General features: G+C 35.9%; 1 protein-coding gene across 9 annotated transcripts in view; it reads right to left on the reverse strand.

The window, feature by feature from the left end:
- Positions 1–26,495, reverse strand: part of RBFOX3 (RNA binding fox-1 homolog 3) — a 942,623-nt gene that overhangs the window by 217,803 nt on the left and 698,325 nt on the right. The window contains exon 1 of one of the 9 annotated variants that reach the window (XM_031968501.1): positions 19,974–20,040. The exons of the other annotated variants lie outside the window; for them this stretch is intronic. The gene's annotated coding sequence lies outside the window, so the exon portion shown is untranslated. Of the gene's footprint in view, positions 1–19,973; positions 20,041–26,495 lie in introns of those variants that run through there. 9 annotated transcript variants of the gene reach the window in all.

The raw sequence follows: 26,495 nt of genomic DNA on the forward strand, positions 1-26,495 counted from the left end.
TGAAAGTGCCTTTAATCTCTTTTTCTTTCAGTAATTAAGTTTTAAAAATCACAATTAGCTGAACCTTGGTTTCAGCAGAGCTGAAGAAGTTGGCCCCAGGGAATATCACTGCAGAGCAACCACAGAGAAAGGCTGGGCAAAGGGCATTTTTTTCTCACATCCCATTCTCCTTACCTTCAAACACAGCGAACAATGCAGAGACTTCTTTTCTCTTCCCAGATGTAGACAGAAATCAAAGGCTCACTGGATCATCCATATAAAGATTATATGAATCTTTGAGATCATCTAGTCCACCTTCCTCAATTTACAATTGAGGAAATTGAACAGCAGAGAGGCTGATTTGCCCAAAAACAAATGGTGGGAGAACTAGGATTTGAATGTATGTTCTCTAATTAAAAATATAACACCCTTTCTCCTGCACCATATATGTTAACCCAAGATCATGTTGATCATAGATATCTACAACACAGTTCTAGTACTTTCATTTTCCCTTCCAAAAGTCTATGCCAAGTTTCTGACATATTATTTTCCAGTTTTCCCAGAAATTTGGCAAATAGTGAGTTCTTATCCCAGAAACTGGAGTTTGGGGGTTCATCAAATTCTAGATTATTATAGACACTGATTACTGTATCGTGTGTATTTAACCTATTCCACTGCAATGAAGCACTTCCCCAACACTACACAACTACACAGGGGCAGAGTTAAGACTGCATGGTACCATAGACATTCACTAAATTCTCAGGGACCATTCTACTACATAACTCTTTTCAAACATGCATATTTTAAAAATCAGAATAACTGACTTGTATTTAGCCCTATTTGCAGACCACTTTTCATCCATTATTTCATTTAATCTTCACAACAACCCTGGATTGTTATATTTACTGTACAGGTGAATAAAAAGTTAAAGGTTAAAAGACTTGCTCACATAGTTAAGTATCTGAGGTAAGATTTGATTCTGTAATCTTTATTACTCTAAGTCAACTTTTCTATCTACTTTGCTAGACTGCCTTAAGAGAAAATTATAGCATTTAATTCTTCCTTCCTATTCTGGTTTTGTAATGTCTGGGCTAGCTCTCTGGAGGTTCTCAGGACCAGCCTTGGTCTTAGTGGAGGAGTGAAGTAGGCAGGAAAGCTACCAGGAGGATGGTCAAAGATGGAATGTCTCTATTTCCAGTCCTCTAAGCCCTTAAATACCTCAATATGTTTACATCATTACAGCCCACTAAGTATGTGCAAACTAGAGAACCATTACATCACCATACTAAGTAGTAAGTATATGTGAACTAGAGAACCATTACCATTATCTCATCAATCACATTGAGTAAACACCCTGCTGTAAATATCCTTGTTTCAAGTATACTTTTCTCAGTTTCCCAGTATTTGCCATCTTCATTTGCCACAGCCCCAAATCCAACCTTGAAACTCATCATGCCTTATTTGTGCTACATTTATGTGAGTTATTACTTGTTGTTGTTGCTGCTGTTACCTAGTTGTTTTAGTTGCTGACTCTTTGTTACCCTATTTGGGGTTTTCCTGACAAAGATAGTGGAGTCGTTTGCCATTTTCTTCTTCACTTCATTTTACAGATGAGGAAACTGAGACAAATAGGGTGACTTACTCAGGGTTACACAGCTAATAAGCATCTCAGGCCAGATTTAAACTCAGGAAGATAAACCTGCCCTAGAAATATTAATTTATATATAATATATATTTATATAATAGTATTTTATATAATATAGTATATATTATATAGTATAATATAGTATAGTAATAATAGTATATTTATATAATAGTAATTTATATATATATTATACATATATAATATATATATACATATATATATATATATATATATATACATATATATAATGTTTGAGAAGAGATGTATGGTATTCTGGTTCATAGGACTAGTTCTATTACTAATGAGAGTTTGCCTGTAGTCACTTCTATGTCAGGCAAACTCTTCTTGTGGCTTACACAGTTTTTGAGCACAACCTGAAAAGTGCTTCATTCGGGTTAACTGTCTAGTACTACTAAAATACTCATTTCTGCTGTAATGATAGCAAGAAGAACCAAGGATTCTAAGTTGGAGAAGATAAGTCCTTTCCAAGATTTTGTTTCCTCTTCTATCCGATAGAATTAATGGCAATATAGAAATGAAGAGAGTGCTAAAATCGATAGTCAAGTTAGGGTTTGAATCTAGTGATGAATACTTATTAGCTATGTGACCAGAAACAATAACACCTACAGTATCTACTTTACAGGATTGTTGAGAAGATCAAATGGGATGATGTGGATCAGCTGTTTTATGAATCATAAAAGTGCTATATAATGTCTGTTATTACTCTCTTAGGCTTCATTCCTTGTTTCCTTAAGATGCAGGATCTGTAATACAGTTCAGAACCTGTACATTTGCTGTTTGCCTGTTTTAAAGATCTAAGTTTTCTTTTGGTACCAAATTCATTGACTTAGGAGTTGGTCACCATTTTTTCTCTTTTTCTTTCCATCTTTGCACAAGGAAAGGGGAGGTCATTTTCCCCTACATCTTTCTCTCCCGCCCAAATCTCTTATCTCCCTTTCCTCTTTAGCTGTTTTATTCCTTCATCTCCTTTATTTCAGATATCTCTTGACATTCTTTTCTTTATGTTACTCTGATGCTTATGTCAATTACTCTTGCCTTGGTAGTGCTCTCAACTGCCTCCCTTGGAGGATTTAACTTCCATATTAATTAGTTTCTTTTTCAGATTTTTTTTCTAGATTGAAAGATTAGGTTCCAGAGAATTTTGTATATGAAAACATTGAAATCACAGTCCATCCAAAAACCTTTCAATAACTCCCAATAATATGTAAATATATGAAAGATCTGTGATTTTTTTGACCATAGGGAAACTCTTCCCTTCCCTAGCAGATAGTGACTATGTACTATTTAATAAATAAGTCCCTAAGAATTCATTTACCTGCCCAGGATCACATATGCATCAGAGATGGTATCCGAACTCCTGTCTCCCTGACATCTAGAGTTTAGCATTCTATTAAAAACTGCTTACCATACTCACCACCACCACTACCACTGTCATCTAAAACAGCAATAAAAAATTGAAATTTCATTTACTAAAGTCTCTGATATTCTTGAAGGCTAATCCAGAGAAGCATAAATTCTGGTAGGTCTTATTAAACTCAAGATTAAACATGAATTTGATGAGGGACTATTTATCTGTCACCTGAGGACTACTGAGATAGGCTATGGTAGAAACTCATCTTCAGACTGACCACAGTGAGATGAAATTTTACATCAAAAAGCAACCCTTATACTCTATCTACTAAGTCAGGAAGTGTATGAAGGGTGTCCCAACAATGAGGAAATTACAGAGTCTTCAAATATTTATTTGATCTTTCAGATAAATAATCGACTGACATATATCAGCTTTTTAGGTTTGTTTTTTTTTTTTTTTAAGTACTTAACACACAGTATTTTGTTTGAACTTCACAACAGTGTGCAATAAACCATTAATCATTAAAAGTATTATTCCCTTCATTTTACAGATAAGAAAAGAAGTTCAGAGAGGCAGGAGTTTTGCCACTAGTCACAAAGAGTGAACATAGTTTTCTCTTGACTACAAGATTAGGTTCTTTCTCCTATCCTACACTGTCAACCACAAAGAGACCCTATACCTCAGAATCATAGTTGCTTTCAGTCAATTCAAGATGTCCAAAACAATGAAGCGGAAGGTAATGTTTATGTGATAGTGATAAAACATGGTAGATCCAGAATTAAAACCTAGTAATTTCTATTCCACTCTTTTCTCACTTGCCTAGCTCTCAAATGCTCCACTAATTCTACTCCATTTCTATAGCAGCTACAACTTGAAGCAGAAGTTTTTAAATTCATGGAATCTTTATCACACTGTTCCTAGAGAAACTATGAAGGTTTTGGATGAATCCCATTACAATGCTAGTCCTCCATATCCTCTCCTACCTATAGAAAGGGAAGGCATTGGGGGAACCTGGAATTTAGCATTCAAATAAACTGGGTCATAGCTACACTAAAGCATATCAAGCTTTTTTCTTTGAATATTTAGAATTATTTTTAATCTGCTTTATAAAATGGTAAAAATGACATTTTTGTTAATGTGTTTGATTTTTTTATTTACCTATTTGAGGTTTTCTTAGCAGAGATACTGAAGTAGTTTGCTATTTCCTTCTTTAGTTCATTTTACAGATGGGGAAACTGAGTTAAACAGAGGTTAAGTGACTTGCCCAGGTTCACATGGCTAGTAAGTGTGTACATTCAACTCTTAATGAATCCAGATCCAGAATTTTGTCTCTTCAGTGTGCCACTTAGCTGCTTAATAGTGACATTGGGTTAGCATAATATAGGAAAATAGTTACTGTGAATCAAGGAAACTGAGAGGATAGCATAGATAGCCAAGATGGCTTTATTTTAAACTGATTGGGTGGGAATTGAATGGGTGGGACTCCTTTGTTTTCTGTTATCCTGTTACTCTGAGAAGGTCAGTTATATGAGAAATACCAATATTCCATTCACTGGAATTGCAGTTAAGATTCTAGCTTTTTAAACTTTGGGTCATGACCTCCCATGGAGTCTCCTTACTGAATGTGGGAGTCATGAAATTATAATTTACTATCTATAACTGCTGATACTAATTACTGTATCAAATCAAATACTGTTGATTTGTATACCTATTTTATATACCTCTACACATCAGGTCAAGTAAACATTTCTTCAATGAAAGGCGTCATGAGTGAAAAAAGTTTAAGAAGCTTTGGTTCGATAATGCAGATTACTAAAATGACAAACTGTGAATACACATGAAACAGATGAAAACTTTCATTATGTTCTAATACTATATCATGTCAAAATTGGACATAGATCTCACTAGTTTTTGTAAAGATTTTCTCAGCTCCCAGTCACACAACAATGTACTGATGACAAGAAGGAATTCAGAAGGAAAAAAAAACCAAACAAAACTTTACCTCTAAGCCTAGTTACATAAATTTAGTGATGAAATTAAAAAAAAAAAAACTACTAAAATCTGATTAGGAAGAAAATCAAAAGTCCTGAGGGAAATTTAATGTACTTAATAGTGAAGTAGATGATAGAAAGAATACTAATATCTCAAGTGATTTTGAAAAAGGAGATGGGAGCACTTGGACTGTAATTCTGAAAAATTTTTTGCATTTAGTGGAATCTAACTTGTAGACTAATTATATTAAAAGAGAAAAAATTTTTTTAAAGCTGGTATCTACTTTAACCTTCATAAATAAACAAATTTTCTCAGACTAAGTGAAAGTATAAAGACATTTCAGGATCTGCACATAGCAGTTCCATTTCTACTATTAGAATAATAGAATTAAAAGTGGAACAGTCAGAGAATATCTCTAAGGATAGGTGTAAAATACTACTATGGCAAAAGCAACTTGAGATAACTATTGAAAATCTTTGGAAGATTACATCACTATCTTTCATCTCATTGGTCCACAAAGCAGAAAATTTGACCAATGACTACCAATTAAAGGCATTAAAAAAGAAATATATGAAAAGAAATCCAGAAAACAAAAGCATTCCAGAAATTCTAGATTCCCTATGTGCCAAGCCACTGTGTAAGCACTTTATAAATATTATCTCATTAGATTTTTACAGTCCTGGGAAATAAATTATACTATTACCCCATTTTACAGATGAGGAAACTAAGTCAAGGCAGTTAAATATTCAAGGGTCCTATAGTTAGCAAGTATCTGAGGCTGGATTTGAACTTGAATTCTGGATTCTAGGCCAGATTCTTAGGTGGGGTTAACAGAGAGAGCCTAAAGTACTGATAAAATTACTCCCTGAGGCAAGCAGGAAAGGATACTGATAGGAATCAGTTTAACCTGATTAGTCCCAGCCTCTGTGGAGGATGTAGGTAGCCCCACCTTGCAGTGTCCAGTCAGAAATCCAAGGTATGTTAAATACCTGAGATTAAATTTTCCTTATAAATCTGTCCATGCCTTACACCATCTTTGTGGGATCCTTTATGGGGTTATAACCCACCATGCTATTATAGTCCACCATGGCCACTCTGTCATTTCCCCTCCCCACTCACCTATGCCACATGATGTCTGTCTTTTCATCACCCCACTATGACTCACAGTATCTTTTCTCTCACCACTCCCCCACCATGTTTCATGGTGTCTTTCTTCTTCTTACAACTAAGTCATTTAGGGTGTAAACTCCTCAGTGGATTTAGCCTGATAGCTAAGGGTATATTTCAACCTCATGGAATGTTCCCCTTTTCCTGGTAAATTATGAGTTCCACTAGGGAACTTGTCTTTTCCATTGTTAATTGTTAAAACTCCTCTCCTTGATAACTATCTGGTCTCCCAATTCTATTTAAAAATTATCATTCCTAGTATCTATCATATCTCTTCATTTTGTCTGTAACCTCTTCTATATAATCTTACCTTTTGCCAAAGAGAATGTCCATTGTGAATTCTTCACATTGCCAACATTTGGTGCCTACATCAATCCCAACATTTGGTACTAAATCCCAAACACATCATTTGGAACTAGAAATTGGTACCTTGAACACATTCACTATAAGGTGAATCAAATGAAAAACAAAAAGCTTGTGCTTTGTTGTAATAGTTCTAGGCTGACCAGCTTGATTTGATTACTTTTGGTTTGGGACTGGAATGAAAGAAGACATTAACAAAAGGAGCTTTCTTTAGTCAAAGCAGATTTAGAGTAAGGAAAGGATACTCAACCAATGATTCAATATTGATTCCATTGAGCACAGCTTCCCTGCAACTAACAGCATTGCCTGTGCTCATTTCTCAGTCAAGCCTCAAGGTACAGCACAACTCCTAGTGGATTTGGTTTTTAATACTTAGGTGACCAGGGAGTTATGTCAATAGTCCAAGCCTCAATTCCCCTGAGTCAATTAAGTGTCAGGGATAGTTTTAATACCTCTTAAAGAAAAGATGTAGCTCAGTTTTCCTATTGGGGAATCCTAGGAGATATTCTTCCTATCATAATTGTTAAGGCAATCAACAACTGAGCAGTGATGCCCAGGAAGATGACTGAAATATTATTGTCTTCTCTGCAAAACTGGAGAACAGCAAGGCCAGAGAATATCCATAATTATTGGCTCAAATACTTCACAGTAGTATGTGAATTACTGGCAAAGCACTTTATCAAGCTTCCTCTCACATGCAAGCCTGATCCCACCTTTTAAAAAAGCTAAAGTTGTCACATATTACCAAAAGATGAGAAGATGCCTTTAAAAAACAGCCCAATTATTTGCTTAGGTAGCTCATGCAATGAATTCTCAGCTTATTTCGCCAAAAAGAAAGTCTATAAACATAACAGAAAAATATATCGGCTAAACAACAAAGGGTGTTCTAAAAAGTCCCACGAGTGCAAAGAACAACTTATTATCGATTTGGTAACTACTGAACAAGCTACCCAATAGCACCAGAACATTTATATCACCTATGTTGATTATTGTAAAACTTTGACTTGGTTCCAAACTCATGGCTTATTCATGTACTGCAAATGTATAAAACAGACTCAAGTAAAGTAAGAATTTGATGGTCACATAGAAAACTATTCTCTATTGAAAACAAACCACTAACACAATAATGTAAAGAATAATTGTTATAAAATATGGCATTCTCCTGGAAAATAGCTTACTCTCATTAAGGTTCTGCTTAGCTTTAAATCTATGACTATCTTTCCCATATAGAACCAAGAAGGATTTCCACTCTAGTGAACAGAATTAAAACATCTTATTAATCACTTAAAGTATACAGAAGACATTAAGCTATATAGATCCACAAAAAGTCTTATTTTTGAATAATCAATCATATGGAAGTTTTCTCCTATGATACCACAATCATCATTTGATCTTGATAAATGTAAAATGTATAACACATGCAAAGGAAAGATAGAGACTGAAGGCTTTGAGCTTGAATCTAGAAGACTCACTGAACTAGTGGATAAAAGCACTAGCTGCTATATACACCTTGGTCTCCTGAGGTGAGACATATTGAGGATAACAACATCAAAGAGAGGGCTGTGGCTAAATATATTAAGAGATTTCCTGCCATCTAGAAATCAATGATGAATGGAGAGAATACATTTACGTTGAAAATTAAAGCAGTTAACACATATTCAGTTCCAGTCTTAATTGCAATTGTTTTGTCCTTAGTTCTCAAAGAGGACTATAATATTAAGAAGGTGATATCATGACATGCCAATGATTTGGATTTAAGTGAGGGTGGGTTTTGCAAAGTATTGAGCCTCGATTGCTCCTCCAGAGCTATCTGAGTTCAGTGGCAAAATATAGATCAGGTCAATTGGAGATGGTCTTAGATGTCTAGTCTTACTATATTTTTAGGAACTGTAAAAATATGGGTAAGGTTCATCGCCCTAAAGAAGCTATAGAAAGATGAACAATTTCTTGCCAAAAAAAAAAAAGATGAAGAAAAATGATAGATATTCTTATACTGTATGAAAAAAAAATTGGTAAAAAAAAAAAAGCCTGTAGAAATATTTTTAAAATAAGCAGATATTACATCAAAGAGCAATAGTAAAGGGGATAATAGGCATATGCAATAGGATTTTTTTTTTTTTAGTATAACCAAAAGTAATTTACTTTCAGATTCAACCTATGACATAGCAAAGAATGAATGAAATCAAAAGGCTCTTCATGGGCCACATCCTCTGAACTCAATCAACCAAATGTTGATAAAGAAGCATTGAATAAATGGCTGAATTAATTGGATTTGTTTGTGGAAGGAAAGAGGTTTACAATGGCTATCTGTGACCACATCATTGCCATCAGAAATTAGGGAAGTGTTATCTTTATGGAAGACAGACTTAGTGATCAATGTAGATTATGCTAGAAAATAGTAGAAACTATATAATACATTTATACAGGCTGTAAAAATTTAGACTCTATGAAGTATCTCCCAAAATGTAACCTGGGGCTAGAATTATGTACCAGAAGCTGATTATCTTTTATTGGTTTGCAAGTGATAAATAATCATACAACTAATAGAGTCTCAAAATATTCTTCAGAACTTAACCAATCACCTACTAGAACTAGCACAGCTTTATCATAGCACCAACAGCTGCTTATAATCACTTAGATATAGCATTGATCCATAAAAGTTTAAGAGTTAAAAAAAATTAGATTTCACCATAGCAAATGGATAGCCTATTTTACCATAGCAAATAATCATATTATACAAGCTACATGGGAGGAAAAGTTTTCAAAATATAAAGACTTAGAAGAAAAATGAAAAAGCATGTGGGAATAGGATGAGAAATATGCCATCTCTTTTATTCTTTCTGCAATTGGAGTTTGCCTGAAAATACTTTCAATGAACCTAAAGTGGAGCTTACTTTTATTCACCTACCAAAAAATTATTTTATTCATGTCTATAATCCACAGAACATTATATATAATTATAGCAATATAATAATTTATCTCAGGATCATTCCTGCTAAAACCTATCAAAACGATAAGAAACAACATAATAAGCAATAGGAATCCTTCATTTTCTTCATGTAATTCAATATTTACAAGAGAAGACAATTAGATTCCCTGTTAACTAATCAATCAACAAGCATTTATTAAGCCACTATTATGTGTTAGATATAATCATTAACCTCTAGCTAGAGAGTAACTCCTTTAATTTCTCCTCCTCTTCCTTCCCCATCTCCAGAGAGATGTGGCAAATATTTGTATGAAGCCTTCACTGATTAACACTGTCCCATTTAGAGCAGTCCTTTACTCTGTTTTCTTTGGACTTACATATGGTGACAATTTCATTTACTTGAAATTTGTTTTATAATAGTTCTTAAGTCCTTCCATATGTCTATGTTATGTAATACCTGCCTGCAAACATCTCCAGAGGAGAAGCCATGTGTTCTATCTTCTCCCCTTTCCTTAGTCTCTTTCCCCTCTCTTTTCTTCTCTCTTCACAGCTTCATTTTTCTCTGTTTCCTTTCTATCTCCCTTCTCTCTGTTATCTCTACTCTCCCTCTCATTCTTCCCCAGCAATGTGTAAATCAATGTTTAACAATCATTCAGGAAAAAAAAAAGTATACCCATACACTTTTGAGTTTAATCTGCATTATTAAGAGTTAAGTCTAGACAATCAACAAAACAATAAATCAAACCCTCATTTATATTATCAAAGGTATAAGTATGCTGAAAATACAGTGAAAATATGCTGTTTCAGGTTGACTCCAAAACACTCCTTCCTTGCTTTTCTTTTCCTTCTCTCATTTCTTTAGCATCTACCTTATATGATACTTAACATGAGTGTTTTGCAAAGAGCATGCACTCCATCAGTTACAGTGACAGACAACAACAGAGACTTACTGATAAAATGATATCTTTCTTTCATTTTTTTCGCTTACATTTGAAAAGATTTCTGAGAATATTTGTATTATAATAGAGGTTTACCTAAATCAAATAAAGATATTCAGCTGCCAATGTCCACAGGCTTCCTTTTCTAGTCAAATGCATAGTCCCTCATATTATCCAATCTTGAGAAATGAAAGATCTCTCCACGACACTTACAGAGGTGTATGTGGGTCAAAATGAAGAGGACATGGAAATATGAAAAATCCCACATTGAATCATGTGGCATCATAGAAAGAACATTTAATTGGGTGTCAGGAGTCCTGAATTGTAGTACTCTACTCATTTTGTAAAACAATCTTGCTAGGAGGGCTTTGCCAAGTCATTTCCCCTCTCCAGAATTCCCTTCTTTGTGTAGCCTTTGGTTTCAGAGACTTAGGAGGATTTCCTCAAGGCTACTGAGACTTAATGGATTTTCTCATTATAACAGAATTCTTGGATTAGGTTGCCTACAAATACTAAGTAGAATCAATTTCATTTTGAGATGCCAGTGTTCTTGAGAGAGATATGTTTGCCCAAGTAGAGGGGTATCAATAAAAGGAGGTGGAAAGGCTAGAGCAAAATGCCAATTGATGAATATTCAGACAAAAGTGTGAGAGAAGACATCGGAAACATTAATGTCTTAGGAGTGGACTGGAGATAAGAACAATTTGACTGTTAGTTCAATAGCATCTTTAATTCCCTAGAGCACAGCAATGGAGAAGTCGGATAGCATGAAGAATTGAATATGACTGAACACCTGAACTACTACAACAACATCCAAAAGGAAGTTTTAAGAATCTGATTCAGATTCAGAGCATAAAGAGGTGTCCTCTGTTTTTTTTTTTTTGTTGGCTTACTGTGTGGGAATGAAAAGCCTTTTAATTGTCTGCTGAGTTAGAACTAAGTGTATATATAAAAGGCTTGAATAGACAAAATTTCTTTCTATTGGTAGTTTTGGCAAGAACTTCTATGGATTTCAGATAGGGTTGAATGGCAGCATTGGGCCTTCTCTCTTCACTTGGCTACCATGTGGCTATTGATGCATAATACTTCTTTTTCTTCAGTCTACTGTGTTTTATTCTTTCAGGATCTTAGGTGAATGAGTATTTGAGATGGAATGATACAGGTTATAACCTTGTAAATTTTAACAAGTTGGAAGAGCCATCAAAGGTCCTCCTAGAGCTTGTAGCAGCAGTAATTAAATCTAATGAGGAGACAGCTCTGAGGAATAACTTGCTTGACTCAGCCCAGCAGTGAATTGGCCAGGAAGTGGAAATACCATATTTTGTGAGCAAGGAAGCAACTAATTCAGAAGTTGGATTGCGGATGGGGGAATGTTTTTTAGCTATTTGAAATTTAAGTTCATCTTTCTCAGGGATTGAGCAGATGTGTGAAGGGGAGTATATACTTTCCATGTTTAAGGGGATAATATTTCTGTTGTTTGTTTTCCCTCTCAGTAAATAGGAGCTAATTGATATTAATTTCTTAAATAATATTAGGTAGATATTTACTAGTTATTGATTGGTATTGGGGGAGGAAGAACATACCATTTGGTTGATCATGAGCAGTAGTATTAGACTACCCTTTAATCTTTCAAGGTTATCCCTAGAATCCAATCTGTTGGTTCAAGTGGGAGTCAATGGGAAAAAGATGCTGTGCACTAAAAATCTAATTCTATACATTTCTGGCTAAAGACAGAGGAGGAACTATTCCACAAAAGAAGAATAATTTTGCACTTTTAGTTCAGGCTGAGGAAATTAGAGTTTCAAAATTTTTGGTAATTACTGAGAATATCCCATAGCATACACATAAGATTGCCATTTAAACTAGGAGAATTAATCAGAAGATTAGTCAGTAATGGAGAATGGGGTGGTGGTGTGTTGTGCTGAGTATACCTGAAAGGCCCTGTATTAAACACCCACACTTTATAAGAGTTATAACTGTAAAATAAAATGTTTGGACTGGATGACCTCTCAAGTCTCTTCTACCTCCAATATACTACATAGGGATGGTTAGCAGTTAAGTATAGTTGCTTTCTCCACTCTGATCTAATCTTTACATTGATATCAAAGTGATTTTTCTTAGATAGATGTTTTACTATGTTACTACCTACCCAATTTACTTCTGTGGCTCTGTGTTATTTCTAGAATTAAACCTAAAACTCCTCTCATGGCTTTTAAAGCTTTCCACAATCTGGCCCCAAATTATCTTTCTTCTCTAGTTATATACCACTACCTTCCATTATTCTATGGTTCAGCCAGACCAGCCTGTCTATGCTTTACACCCTTCTTCATGCCTTTGTCCTGACTATTATTTATGGTAGAATGGATTCCCTTCTCACTCCAACCTCACAGATTCCTTCACTTAAAAAAAATTAATGGAATGAAATAGACATTTCTAAAACATAGCATAATAAAAAAAGATGATTGTACATAAAACTGCAAATCAATTGTGTACAATTTGTTATTCTTTTAAAATATATAATAAAGTTATCATGTACATTTATTTTTTTCTTCCTTTCCTCCACCCCAGAGATGGCTACCTTTTTTCACTATTCTGCTTTAGCACAACTTTCTACATGAAAGCCTTTCCTGATTGCTCCAACTGCTAGCACTTTCCTCTCAAAGTTGCCTTTCCTTTGTTATGTATGTTTTATGTAAATACTTATTATCTATAAGTACATGATAGAATGTAAGTTCCCTATGAACACAGACCTTTTTGTCTTTGATTCTCTAGCTTCTAACATAACTGTCAACTAATGACTGCTTAATATATATTTGTTGAATTCGTTGCCTGAAATCATTCTCAGAAGCTGAATATTCCTTCTTGATAATTCATTATGAAAGTAGGAGATAACATGTATACATATAGGTATAGACAAAATAAGGAGATATAAAATGGATACAAGGTAAGGGGGCAGCTATGTGGCTCAGTGGGTAAAGCACAATCCTGGAATCAGGAGGACCTGAGTTCAAATCCAGTTCTAAAAATTTGCTAGCTATGTGACCCTGGGCAAGTCACTTAATCCTGTTTGCCTCAGTTTCCTTATTTATAAAATGGGCTAGAGAAGGAAATGGCAAATTATTCCAGTATCTTTGCAATGAAAATCCCAAATAGGATTACAAATAGTCATACATGTCCAAAACAATTGAACAACATAATATCCAGTACATAGTTAATAATTGATTACTGATTGATTGAATATATTCCTTTACTTTCCCTTCAGCAAAATCACTACATTTCTGATAGTATATATACAATGTTCTATACCCATAGTTTCCCACTTTCACAAAAAGAAGAGGGAAATTCATTTTCTCATTTCTTCTCCAGGGCCAAGCTTATAAACTATTGATGTCAGAGGCAGAAGCTTACAGTGGAAAGTATATTGGCTCTAATATAAGAGGGCCTAAGTTAAAATTCTACCTCTTGACATATACAACCTGGGATTAAGTCACTTTGAAAAAGGAACAGGTACATATATGAAGTACTAGGTTGTGGGAGAGCAGTTCAAAATGTGAAAAAAATCACAACAGGCATTTATCATAGTCACAAAGGGTGCTCTTTATAGACATAAAAAGGCTCAGGGGCAAAACCAAAACGATTTAGCTAAGTGCAGTGAGTGAAAAGTGCTTTTGAGGTCAGAGGGAAAGGGAAATAAAAGTCGGATCTAGGGAGTTAAGGAGAAATTAGGGAGGATTCTAATAGAGAACAAACTCACTTGAGGGTGTACCTGAGAAGGTACACTATGAGATTAGAGCAAGTATGGTATGCTTTTAGATATGCTAATAAACAGTCTCTAGAGTTAGGCCCCTTTGTATGTTCCTGACAATGGAGACAGAATGGGATCCTTAAAGTTCCTATTCCACTTCATTTTTCCCTCACAAGGTCCCCATTTCCTTTTCTGAAAAATGAAGGGGTTATATTACATTGCCTTGAATGTCCCTTTTAGCTTTAGATCTATGATACTTCTAAAGAATGGTCTTTAACTCTTGATGGGCTCTGAGGTTCTTTCAGGAGCCTGTATTTTTAATATTTATAGTATCATAATGTTAACATCTTATGTCTAAAATAAATAATTAGTTAATCATATTCTTAAAAAACTAGACTTTATCTAATCTAAAAGAATGCCATTCTTATTAGTTGAACTTCTTTGTATTGGCAAACAAGATTAGTCATCTCAGACCATTCCAAAGTGTGAAGACTGAGAAATAATAACTAGTACTTATTTAACACTTTAAGGTTTGCAAAATGCTTTTCTTATGGTAACATTATGAGGAGGATTTTTTTGGTTGGCAGGAATAGATGTGGGAGGGATTGGGATCTATGAGTTCATGATTTGGGAATTAAAATGTGGAATTTTCTTTCTTGAATACAGATCACTAAATCTTATAGTAATTTAAAGTTTTAAAAGTATTTGCAATGACCTTTCCAGCAGCTTACCACAAAAGCTTCCATATATTCTCCTTCCTATAATTGTTTAGTTCAAAGTCAAAGGCAGACATCCTGAACTTGGGGGATAATGGGTACACTCTCCCATTGAGTAGACAAGTTTACTCCTATTTTCTGTGTCACTGCCCCCTGTGGGTGAGGCCCAAACACCAATTGCAATCAAATCAGAGAGGGAGGGATTAGACACCTCAAACCAGGGCAAATACACTTATGATTTTGTAATGAGTTTGGGGCTCGGTTCCATGTAGACATGAGTGATTAGCTTTTGCTTATTCTGAGAAGCCAACAGGAGCAGTGGATGGAGATGCTACAGGCCCACACTGGAGCAGGCATAGCTATGAAATTCAGACTCTAAATCCTCATTATAAGGCTTTTTAAATGCACAGACAGGATATTAGCGTTTAAACAGCTTCTATTACTCCAGGGCAAACTTTAAAAAACATAATATTTATAGAAAACCTCATTCAGCTCACCCTGTTTGCTCTTTATTTCTCCTGCAATTACTGCTAATTTGAAGACGTTTTGCTTTGGCATCTCAGCCTGTTGCTGAGTCAATTACTAAGGCACCCACTGGTAGCTGTCACTGCAGAATACCCTGCAGCTTAGTCCCTGGTGACCACCCAGTCTGTTAGAATGGAAATGGGTCTGGAGTTTTGTGGTCTGAGTCCAACTCCCAGAAGGAGGCAACTGAGGCACAAAGTTCACCTGCTACCTGGAGGTTGGGAAATTGATGCCGTGCCTTGTCTTTCTCCATGTCTTTACTTTCCCCACTTGGGAAATTTGTTGCTCCTAGTGTTATAACCCATGGCAGATAAGTCAGACTTTCATGTACAGAGCTCCCTATCAGAAGGTTCTTTGTAGGTATGTATAAGTTTTCTTGACTCTGATATTGGACAAAATTGTTGAATTTTGGACACCACTGCAAGCTGAACCTATAACCTCAAGGTGCTTAGAAGAATTTAGGTGACCCTATTTAATCTACCAACTGAGTAAGGACAGGATCATATTAGTGAGGAAGATTGAATGATTGACCTTTTGCTGGATTTACTTATTGAAGACCTTTTTATTTCACTTATTCCCTACTCCTATCCTAGCAAAATTTATATATGCTGTTTGAAGGCAGGAGTGGTTCATTTTTGCATTTGTTCTTTTTTTTTATGTTTTGTATTTTATAATAGTTGTACACACACAAACACACACACACAAACAATGTAAATGGAAGGTAATCTCTAAAAGGAATGGGGAGGCGGATGGGTTTGCAGGAAAGACTTCTTATAAAAGGTAAGAACTGGGCTGAGTCTCAAGGAAAGAAAGAAGAGGAAAGGTATTCTGGGCAGGAAAACAAATATGTGCAAAATGATAATATAATAATAACTATTAGTCTATATATAGCACTTTAAAGTTTACAAAACACTTCAAAAATTATCTAATTTTACCCTCATAATAACCCTGAAGGCAGGTGCTATAATCTTTTCCTCTCCACTTCCCCTAAACATTCCTATTGGACCTATCGTTCATAGAAATCATTTGGAATACTTTCTGATTAATATTGTTACTAATTCTTTTATATCTCTATATATTCTTAATTTATTAGTTTGTTTTTAATTTGACTGTGAGCTCCCTCAAAAGAAATAAATTCCAAAGCTGAATAAAATAATCATTAGAAGACAAAGAACCCTAGGTCCTAGTTGTACTCCATCCTCAAATTTTTCTGAATAGTAAAGTTAACCCCTCATTGACTCCTCTCTCTCCTCTCACATTTCTTTTTATCCCCCTTTCATGGTAACACATCTGAAGGATTGTCAGATATGAAGGTAAATCTCATTTAGTTCTAGTCTCTATGGACGGGCAGTAAGGCAGGACTATTGGAGGAGAAACTACATTGTACCTAAAGCTAACTTCCTCAGAAAAAGCTAAATTGCTGCCTTTTAAAGAAAATCATGGGATTGTAGAATTATGAGTTTGTCTAGAAGGCACTCTAGAAATCATCTGGTTCACCACACCCCTTTATTTTAAATGTGAGAAATTGAGGATCCTTTGAATAAAGCTATCTTTGATGTTTAATAATATTAGAAGTCCAGGTTTATCAGATGGGTAATAAAATAATGGATTCAATATTCAAACACAGGTCTTCTAACTCTCAATCTAGTGCACTTTCTACTGTACAAAACTGTCTCACATAAATAGACATGAGATGATATAGAAAACATGCTTTGGAAGACAATTCAGAATTATAATAGAGTAGTCTACCATGCCTGGGCATTGACCTCCAAGGAGGACAAAGAAAGAATGGAAGGTGCCATATGTATTTTTATTTTTATTTTGTTACACAAATATTTCTAGCATCATTTTCTGTAGTAGTAAAGAATTTGAATGAAAATGAATAACCAACAATTAGAGAAAAGCTTAACCATCCATGATATATGAATAACTGTACTGTGACCAAAATAAATTAAGAATTCAGAGAAACCTGGGAAAACTTATCTGAACTGATGCAAAGAAAGCCAAACCAGGAGGACAGTTTATATAATGACCACAATAACATAAAAGACAACAACATCGAGTGAACCTGACCAGTGCAGTAACCAATCATGGTCAAGTTCAGAAGACTGTCAGAGATGTGTGTTGCTTCTCAACATAAAAATAGTCAATTATAGTTGTGAAATGACATATATGTTGTCAAGTATTTGCTTTTCTTGGCTGTACTTGGTATGGGAAGAAGGAATCATTGAGGAGTTGACAGTGAAAAAAAGGCTAAATCCATATTCTTTTGAATGTTGAGGAGTCCTGCTAAGCCTGTTTCTTGAGAACATAACTTGCAAAGCAAAATGGTCCCAGAAAATGAAAGCATTGTCCTCCTGAGGCTCTCAGTTCTCTCTTTTCCCTGACTATTGCTTCAGACCTTTCCTTATTCAAAAGTCAGGTCATGGTTACTCACAGAGAAACATAAAAAGAGGTAAGAAGTAGAAGGCAGAAAAATAAAGCTTGATCAACTTATCTACTGTGTCTGGAGCTGGACCTTTAGGGCTCACAGGGATTCCTTGAACATGGTGTTTATAAGTAAAATACTAGGACTCTCTCTTTTGTAAGTTATATCATCCCTTTGACACTTTGCTGATGGCTATAGATGTCCCAGAGACAGCTTAGTTCCTTTTTCTTGTTATCCAACAAAGCTGTATTCATTTGATTAAACCCAAAGATATTCTAGATTGGGCCCCACAGAGTTCAAGTCCAAAAGCCTCTCCACAATAGGGCTCCTGGGCGATTCTACATTTTTTTTGCAACATCTGCTTTGGCTGCTGGAAAGCTGCCTACTTCTCCTTCCTATAGAGGACCACACACTGTGTTAGACCATGCCTTGATGCTAGAGAACAGACCAGGGGAAAGGATGAACAGCTGTATCCATGGAATGTAGTTTCACTAAAATATTTGGCACTTACAAATTATTCATGGACTTAAGATAGGCTGTACTAGATGGATAGTTTTCTAGGAAAGACAATTCACACATGTTTTCAAACCTCTTCTATTGTAGGGTAGAAAGGGGAAGGTGAGAAAATACCTTATGTAGAATCCCTTGCTCCTCCACTCCCCCACATGTGTATACATGCATATGTACACACGCACATGCATGCTTCTATACACGAACCTCCAACCTCCCTGAGAAAATGTTCCAGTTCTTCCTACTTCTATATCTAATAACATTTCTTTCCTCTTAATTAAAAAGGATGTGATTTCCTTGTACCTACACCTTTTTAGTCAGACTAGTTTTATAATATTATATCTAACATCCCCACCACCATCAGAGATGATCCCTTTGCCAGCTGACCAAGACTTTTGTTTTTGTTATTCAGTCATTTTCAGTTGTATCCAACTCTTCAGGAGCCCATTTGGGATTTTTTAAAATAAAGATATTGGAGTGGTTTACCATTTCCTTCTTTAATTCATTTCCAGATGAGGAACCTGAGGCAAACAGAGTCATAAAGCTAGTGTCTGAGGCTAGATCTGAACTCAGGAAGATGAGTGCTCTTGATTCCAGGTTTGGCATTTTATCTACTAACTTAACTAGCTATTTGGACAGACTAGCCGAGTCTTCACCCTAATTCTGTCTTTTGCACTGTTTATAACAGGAAATGAGGGATTTGGGAAGAAAGAAAATTACTCATATCAAGTGAAAATAGTTTTTCTAAGAAATGATATAGTTTAAATGCAGATCGAAGGATACTTTTTAAAAAAACTTTATTTTTCTTGGGTTTTTGGTCTGTTTTCTTTCACTACATGACTAATATGGAAATATGTTTGCATGACTGCACATGTATAATCTACATAAAATTGCTTGCCTTCTCAATGAGGGGGGAGGAGGATGGAAGGAATTTGGAACTCCAATAAAAAATCCAAATATTAAAAATTGTTTTTACATGTAATTGGAAAAATATATGCATATATTATCACATATAAATATATACACATATATGAAATATTCTTTCTAGGGAGAAGAAAGTCTGCTTTCCCAAAACAACCTACTAAATCTGAACATTATCTGTTGGTAGATAGAGTTTGGTAGGTATCAGTCTTATATAAGAAAACTGTTCTGTTTCGTTTCCTCCATTGCTGTTCAACTAAAGCCTACTTTTCCCCAATAAACTGAGAGAAAAGAAGAGAATGGGAGATCAATGAAGGACGAGAGAAAAAAGGAAGAAAAGCAAATTTTCTTTTGGCAAGACCCCAGGATCAGAGGGGCTTAGGCAAGAGCAATCTGGACTTTATTAAAGTGATACTCTTTAACTGGTACTATACTAAAGGTTAGAACCTGGAGATATTGACAAATCTGGCGCTGAGAGAAGAAGGAAATCTTGCTTGTCTGGTAGTTGCTTTGGAGGGTTTCTTAAACTTTTTCCTCTCACGCCATCTTTTTGCCTGAGAAAATTTTACATGACCCTGATATATAGCTATATAAAATAGTTATGCAAAGCAAATATTTACAGATAATAAATCATAATTTCACAACCCCCACATTCAATTACGAGATCCCATATAGAGTCATGAACCACAGTCTAAGATGCTGGGCTTTAGAGTACCATAATTCTCTCAACATGGGAACCTCACCTGGGTCTGAGAACCTGATGTAAGGATCAGAAAAGCAACATGATAGTCTATGCTTGGTAGACACATTCCAAATACATCATCATTTTGGACTCACAGCTGTATGGCAGGATCCTGGTGAGCAACAGAAAGAGACTCAATCAGGTAAATTGACTGTGAGCAAACTGGATTGGGGGGAGTGTTAGGATGGGTCATTCTATATCCTGGCTTTCTAATTTAATTGTCACACTTGCTAAAGGATTGCTGTTCTCCCTCTTCCTTTGGTACATGTTCTTAGCTTCTGTCTCTGTCTCCCTTTCTTTCTCTGGCTTCATGTACTTCCTAGGTTGTTCATGTCCATTTCCATTCTTGAATGGGGAGTCTGAGAGAGCTGGTGATGTCTGTCCTTTGAATGGGTCAACTCTCAAGCTCCAGATCTTCAGCCCTAATCTCAGAGTAATGCTTCTAGCAATGTAGTATTCAGCTGTCTCATTTATCCAGGAACCCAAGGGAAAATTCACCTTGGGTGGGGGGGGGGGAGAGAGGAACAGAAAACAAGTGGGGAGGGGAGGAGGAAGGAAACCACTCTCTAGTTTATTAATCCTACAGGAGTTTAGAATGGGAAAGAGGGGAAGTTTTTTTTTTTTTTAAATTTCATTTTACTGTTTAAAGAATAGAAAAATGGGTAGGAGAGACAAAGGTCAGTTTTTTTAAATAACATTTTTTTTTGTTTGTTTAAAGAATCACCTTTGATTTAAGAGAAATGTAAGAGAAAGGGTGGAGGAAAAAGGATAAATCTATTCAGAAACCCTGTACTCAGAAACTCTAGCTGAGTGAGAATCATATGCTGGTAGAGTGGAGGGGCAGCTGGGTTGGTTCTTGAGCATTCTAGTCCATTTGGAAATGGATCATAAGGTGCACAAGCCTACTGGTGTCTTGGGGACAATGGTTAAGAATCTTAGGAGGAGGGGAGAAATAAGATCTGGGAAAAGAGCCGTGAATGTTAGAGAGGTAGAAATCTGGGCTATAAGACATATAACATGTCTTAGCTCAGAATTTTTCAAAGCTAATTTGTCAATAAAAGAATGGGCTGTTTTCCCAATCAACTTATAAGAGACTTGGCATTCTCTGGTCCTACCATCACCGCCTTACTTAATCTTTTATCTTTTAAGATTCCAAGTCAGCTCCAGCTAAGGAGTGAGAAGGAGATTTGAGAGGAAGGAACCCTGGCTGATCCAGCAAACTCCTATGAAACACTGTGCTTCTTCTGCACAAAGACAGCATTTGAATGTTAAGAATATTCATATATAGCTATACATATCCACGTACATGTGCATATATACATGTCACCCAGCAGTGCTAATTGCTAAAAAATAAGTTTTTAAAAATTAATTAGTTAATTTTTAATGCACATTGCTTTATGAATTATATTGGGAGAGAAAAATCAGAGCAAAAGGGAAAAATCATGGGATAGGAAAAAAACAGAAAACAGAAGTGAACATAGCATGTAATGATTTACATTTAATCTCCATAGTTCTTTCTCTAGTTTTTTTCAGCATTTTCTGTCCAAAGTCTATTGGGTTTGCTTTGGATTTTTACAGTATGTTAAAGGAGTAAGTACAGAGCTCAGGCAAAGAGAGACTGAGAGTCTTGAGCAAAAGAAGATACAGTTCCATGGCAGTTTTATCTAGGCCATAGGTGGACAAGAGTCTCTTGGATGACTTGGTACTTACTAGAATCTCAAAACCAAATAGCCTTCCTTTCTCTTTAACATTCAGCTTTCTACACAGATTGTGTGGCTGGGATGGGGGGGAAAGGCGGGGGTTGGGGAGGCAGGCAAGGCACTAGGGTAAGACAAAGATGTTCTTGGGAATACTGGCAACCAAAATATTTAGAGTTATATAGACCCATATTATACTATAGTCTTTGGGGCCATAAAGTGTGACATTGGTAGTCTCAGAAACAAGCCAGTCAGGATCACATATACTACTTTATTATTCTCTTACTCTACTCTTCTCCCTCTAGTCTTTTTCTCTATGTGTCTGTTCATTGTGTTTTCTTTTTCGATTTTTCTTCCTTCCTCTCCCCTTCTCTTCCTTATTCCCTCTCTTTCTTTCTCTTCCTTCTTCTTTTTCCTTTTCTCCTCTCACTCTTTCTTCTCTCATTCTTTCTCCTTCTCTCACTCTTTCTCCCACCTCCCCCTCTATGAAAGAGATTGGAATGAGGGAAGAGGATGTGAAGTAAGGTAGCTAGGGAACATGATGCAAGCCTCCTGATATGAACTATGGCTGCCTTCCGAGACTAGAAATCCGTTTCCTGGATCCAGAAGCACAACTCATTGGCCAGTCATTCCTGAGGAGGGAATTGAAGCTACAGTAGTGAAATTAGCTATTTAGCCTTTGAATCTGAGCTGATGGACCTAGGTGGGTGGGTAAATGAGAGGTAAAGATATAGATGGTTGCAGTTATTATGAAAATATCAATTTTCATTGGCATATGTGTATATTAATTTGTGAAATCAATTTTGTATATCATTAGGCTATCAACATTTCAATTAATTTTCAAAATCAATGAGAAGTCTGTTTCCAAATGTTATCTCTTTTTCTTTAATAACAATAATAGCTAGCATTTTATGGGATGGCTGGGTGGCACAGTAAATAAGAGTTCTGGGCATGGAGTCAGGAAGACTCCTCTTTCTAATTTCAATATGTACTAGCTATGTGACTCTGGGCAAGTCACTTAATACTGTTAGCCTCAGTTTCCTCAGGAATGAGCTAGAGAAGGAAATGGCAAACTACTTCAGCATCTTTGTCAAGAAAACCCCAAAATAAGGCCATTAAGACCTACATGATCAAAACAACTGAACAACAGTCTCTAATTCTATATCCAGTGTGCTTTCTACTAAAGCACTTTGCCTTTTATCCATATTCTTTATTTCTTTAAGATAATTTGTTTTTGATCTGTTTCCTTTTTTTTAATTTCTAGTACTGTCCAAGTTTTCTAGACCTTAGGAGACAGAAGGAAGTAATAGAGAGAAGAGAAAGATCTTAGACTATACTAGGATGCTATTCTAAGAGCAACAACAAATGGTCAGAAGGATGAACTCAGGGGCAAAACTCAGGAAGATTTTAGGGAGATAGATTTTGAAGAATGAGTCTGATTTAGGAAGGGCTGTGAATAGCTGAGTGCTTTCCTGGCTTAGAGAACTACACAACTGGGGAGGTAGAAATGAATGTGATATTTGGGAAGAATGGTGAAGAGAACAGCATGCCCACTGAGGAAGGACTTTTTATAGGGGAGTAGAGGGAATTTAGGATACCTTCAGGATATGGATTTGGGATTAGAAGGGATCTATTAATGATAACTAGCTATTCAATGATAATCTTCCTAACCTTCCTAATCTCCCTCTACCCCCAACCTCTAGCCTTCACACAGGGACTATGGCTTGGTCAGTCATAAACATCATAGCTACCTAGGAAACAAAGCCTTTTAGGGCACTAAGTGACACTGATTTTAGAACTGCGAGTTGAGCAACCTTGGATGTAAAAGCAGATTTTTGTTGTTGTTGTAAGCATTTTTCTGCTGATTAAGTTAAATCCTGAAAAGAGATTTTCCTCTGAGTTGGAGGAGTTTTGAATGTAGGAGGTAGTCCCTGTTCTAATCCTCTCAGCTGGTAACTGGGTTTTCCTTTTGTGTCTAAGCTCTCTGATTCCTCCCCTATTCTACTATGCCCTTGCTATATCCTAGAGGCCTGTTTTTGCCATCAGCATCTTTGATTGTAAAGATAAGAACATCTCTGTGCCCTGTGATTCTGGAGATGGTTAGAAAAGTTGCCCTCCCCAGATAATAGAGGCCTGGTTTCTACCACGACAAGCCTGAAGTCTTCTTTCATCACATTCTCTTCTACCATATTCTTCACTGACACTTAAAAGTTCTTCTTCTTATTTTTTTTTTTTTTTTGGTGAGGCAATTGAGGTGAAGTGACTTGCCCAGAGTCATACAACTGAAAGTGTTAAGTACCTGAGGCTGCATTTGAACTCAGGTTCTCCTGACTCCAGGGTCAGTACACTACCTACTATGCTATCTAGCTGCTCTGCTCATCATTTTCTCAACAGTAAAGAGTCATACTTGGTTAAATTCTAGAGGTGACTATACAAAGTAATTGTGTCTTACCTTGTAAATACACTAAAGGTTCTTTCTTTTTTTAATGTTTCACTTATTTTAATAATATTTTATTTTTTCAAATACATGCAAAGATAGTTTTTAACATTCACCTTTGCAAAACCTTATGTTTCAAATTTTTCTCCCTTCCTCTCTCTGCCCCCAGACAGCAAGCTGTCCAATATGGGTTAAATGTGTAATTCTTCTAAATATATTTTCATATTCATCATGCTGTGCAAGAAAATCAGATCAAAAGGGGAAAAAGCATGAGAAAGAAAAAACCGAAGCAAACAAACAACAATAAAAAGATGAAAATACTATGCTTTGATCCACATTCAGTCTCTATGGTTCTCTCAGTGTGGATGGCACTTTCTATCACAAGTCTATTGATATTGCCTCAACAAAGTACTTTCAAGCAAGGAAATACCTCCTGTATGTGATACTTTTAGTGTAAAACAAGGGGTTCTTACTTAACCTGAAGACCATGAATATATATTTTTAAAAATTGACAAGTTTTTTCAATATAATTGGTTTCCTTTATAGTTACAAGTATTTTGTTTTATTCATTTAAAAACATTATTCTGGGAAATGGTCCATAGATTTTAACCAGACTTCCATAAGAGTCCATGATGCAAAAATAATTACGAACCCCAACTCCAAATAGATAATATCGAAATGTCTTCAGTGGATTAGTTAGCTGCTCTGGAAAGTCCTAAGGAATGAGTATAGATCTTGCTAAAATTGTAACAAAAGTGGCAAACCAGGAATCTGTGCTGTTTGCTGAAAATTAAAGGGTGCAGATAATACATTCCTTCAGGTGTAGAACCAAATGAGTTTACTACCTTTTTAGAAAGAATAATGATTTAAAACAGGAAGTTTCTAGATGGATCCTTGGGTGGCCACCTCATGAGCTCTTTTCTAGTCCAGTCTCAAATTGTTCCCTCCCCAAATGGTAGTCTTCCTAGCACTTACTTTCTGTTGTCCCAGGTTCACCATCAATGGGAATAGGCATTCCCATTGTCCTTGAGTTTCCCCTTTCCAATGGGTCCTTGTGTCTTGAGATACAAAACATGTCCCCCTTATACATGAATTTGCTTTGAAAAGCTAATCTGTTGATTGCTTTTGTATTTGTTGTCTCCAGGTGTGTTTTATTGTGTTTGCCCTGGGCACCAGAATTGCTAGTTATGACTCTGGATCCTGCTAAGTATAAACAAGAAGTTTCCAAGTTAAAAAACACCTCTTCTCTCTGCTTCTGCCCACTTCTCACTAGAGAATCTATGATTCATACAGATTCCACATTTTAGCTTAACAACAAATTTATCTCAAATTAAATCCAAGACTATCCAGACCAGAAACAATAAGACAGGGAGAGAGAGAGTCTGAGATCACCGAACTAATTGCCAGCACCAATGAATAAACAAAAATGATGGAGAGCAAAGAAATAAGGAGTCTGGATGGGAGATGCCCCTGGGATTTCCTGGGAAGGTGATTCTTAGGCCCATTCAGATTTTCCTGGCCCATGATCATATTCAAAGCTCAGCTGCTCTGACAGCTAACCTCTAGCAGAGCAATTCAAGAAAACAACATTCTCAATAATTCAGCACAGGGAGAAGGAAGTTAAGAAGATAAAGAAAAAAAAAAACAGCCTCAGCAGAGAGAGGGGGGAGGAAGTGAAAGAAAGAAAATATGGAGGAAAGAAGGGAAACAAAAGTAGCAGAAGGAGGAAACAGAAGAATAAGACTGGCAAAGAGAAGGAAATGATTAATATTCAGATTTATTTTAATTTACATTTATACAGGGTCCTGTTCCTGGAAGGTGATGGAGTCCTTTACTCCCCCAAAATGAAACATAACTGGCACCATAATGAAATGAATAGATGATAGACTTGGAACCAGGAGGTTTGGATTTGAATTCTAATTCTACTGCTAAGTGGACTGTGACATTACAGAACTTGCTTAAAACCCTCTATGAGATTTCATTTCCTCATCTGTAAGGTGAGAGGCAATACAGGTAGAGAATTACTCTTAAAATCAGGAAAACTTGAATGGGAGTCTTTCTTTTGACATATACAGGTTCTGTGACCCTAGTCAAGTCACTTAAACCCTAAGTACCCTCAAAAATTTGGAGAAGGTGGTGATCTGCTTTAAGAGAGCGAATTTCTTTACCTTGGAGCACTCTATTTCCCCTCCCCCCCCAATCACATAGATCAAGTCCCTATCCTGTCTAACCTTCTGTATAATACTGGAATAACCTATTATATCTTTCCTAGATGATCTCTGAATTATTTTTCAATGTAAAATTATCTCATTCCTACATTTGTTGTGAGTCTCAAATGAGCAACTGTGCAAACACTTTGTAAAATGTAAAGTTCTCTCCTAAAGCAAAA

The sequence above is a fragment of the Sarcophilus harrisii genome, chromosome 4, assembly GCF_902635505.1.
Source record: "Sarcophilus harrisii chromosome 4, mSarHar1.11, whole genome shotgun sequence".
Classification (NCBI taxonomy): Eukaryota; Metazoa; Chordata; class Mammalia; order Dasyuromorphia; family Dasyuridae; genus Sarcophilus; species Sarcophilus harrisii.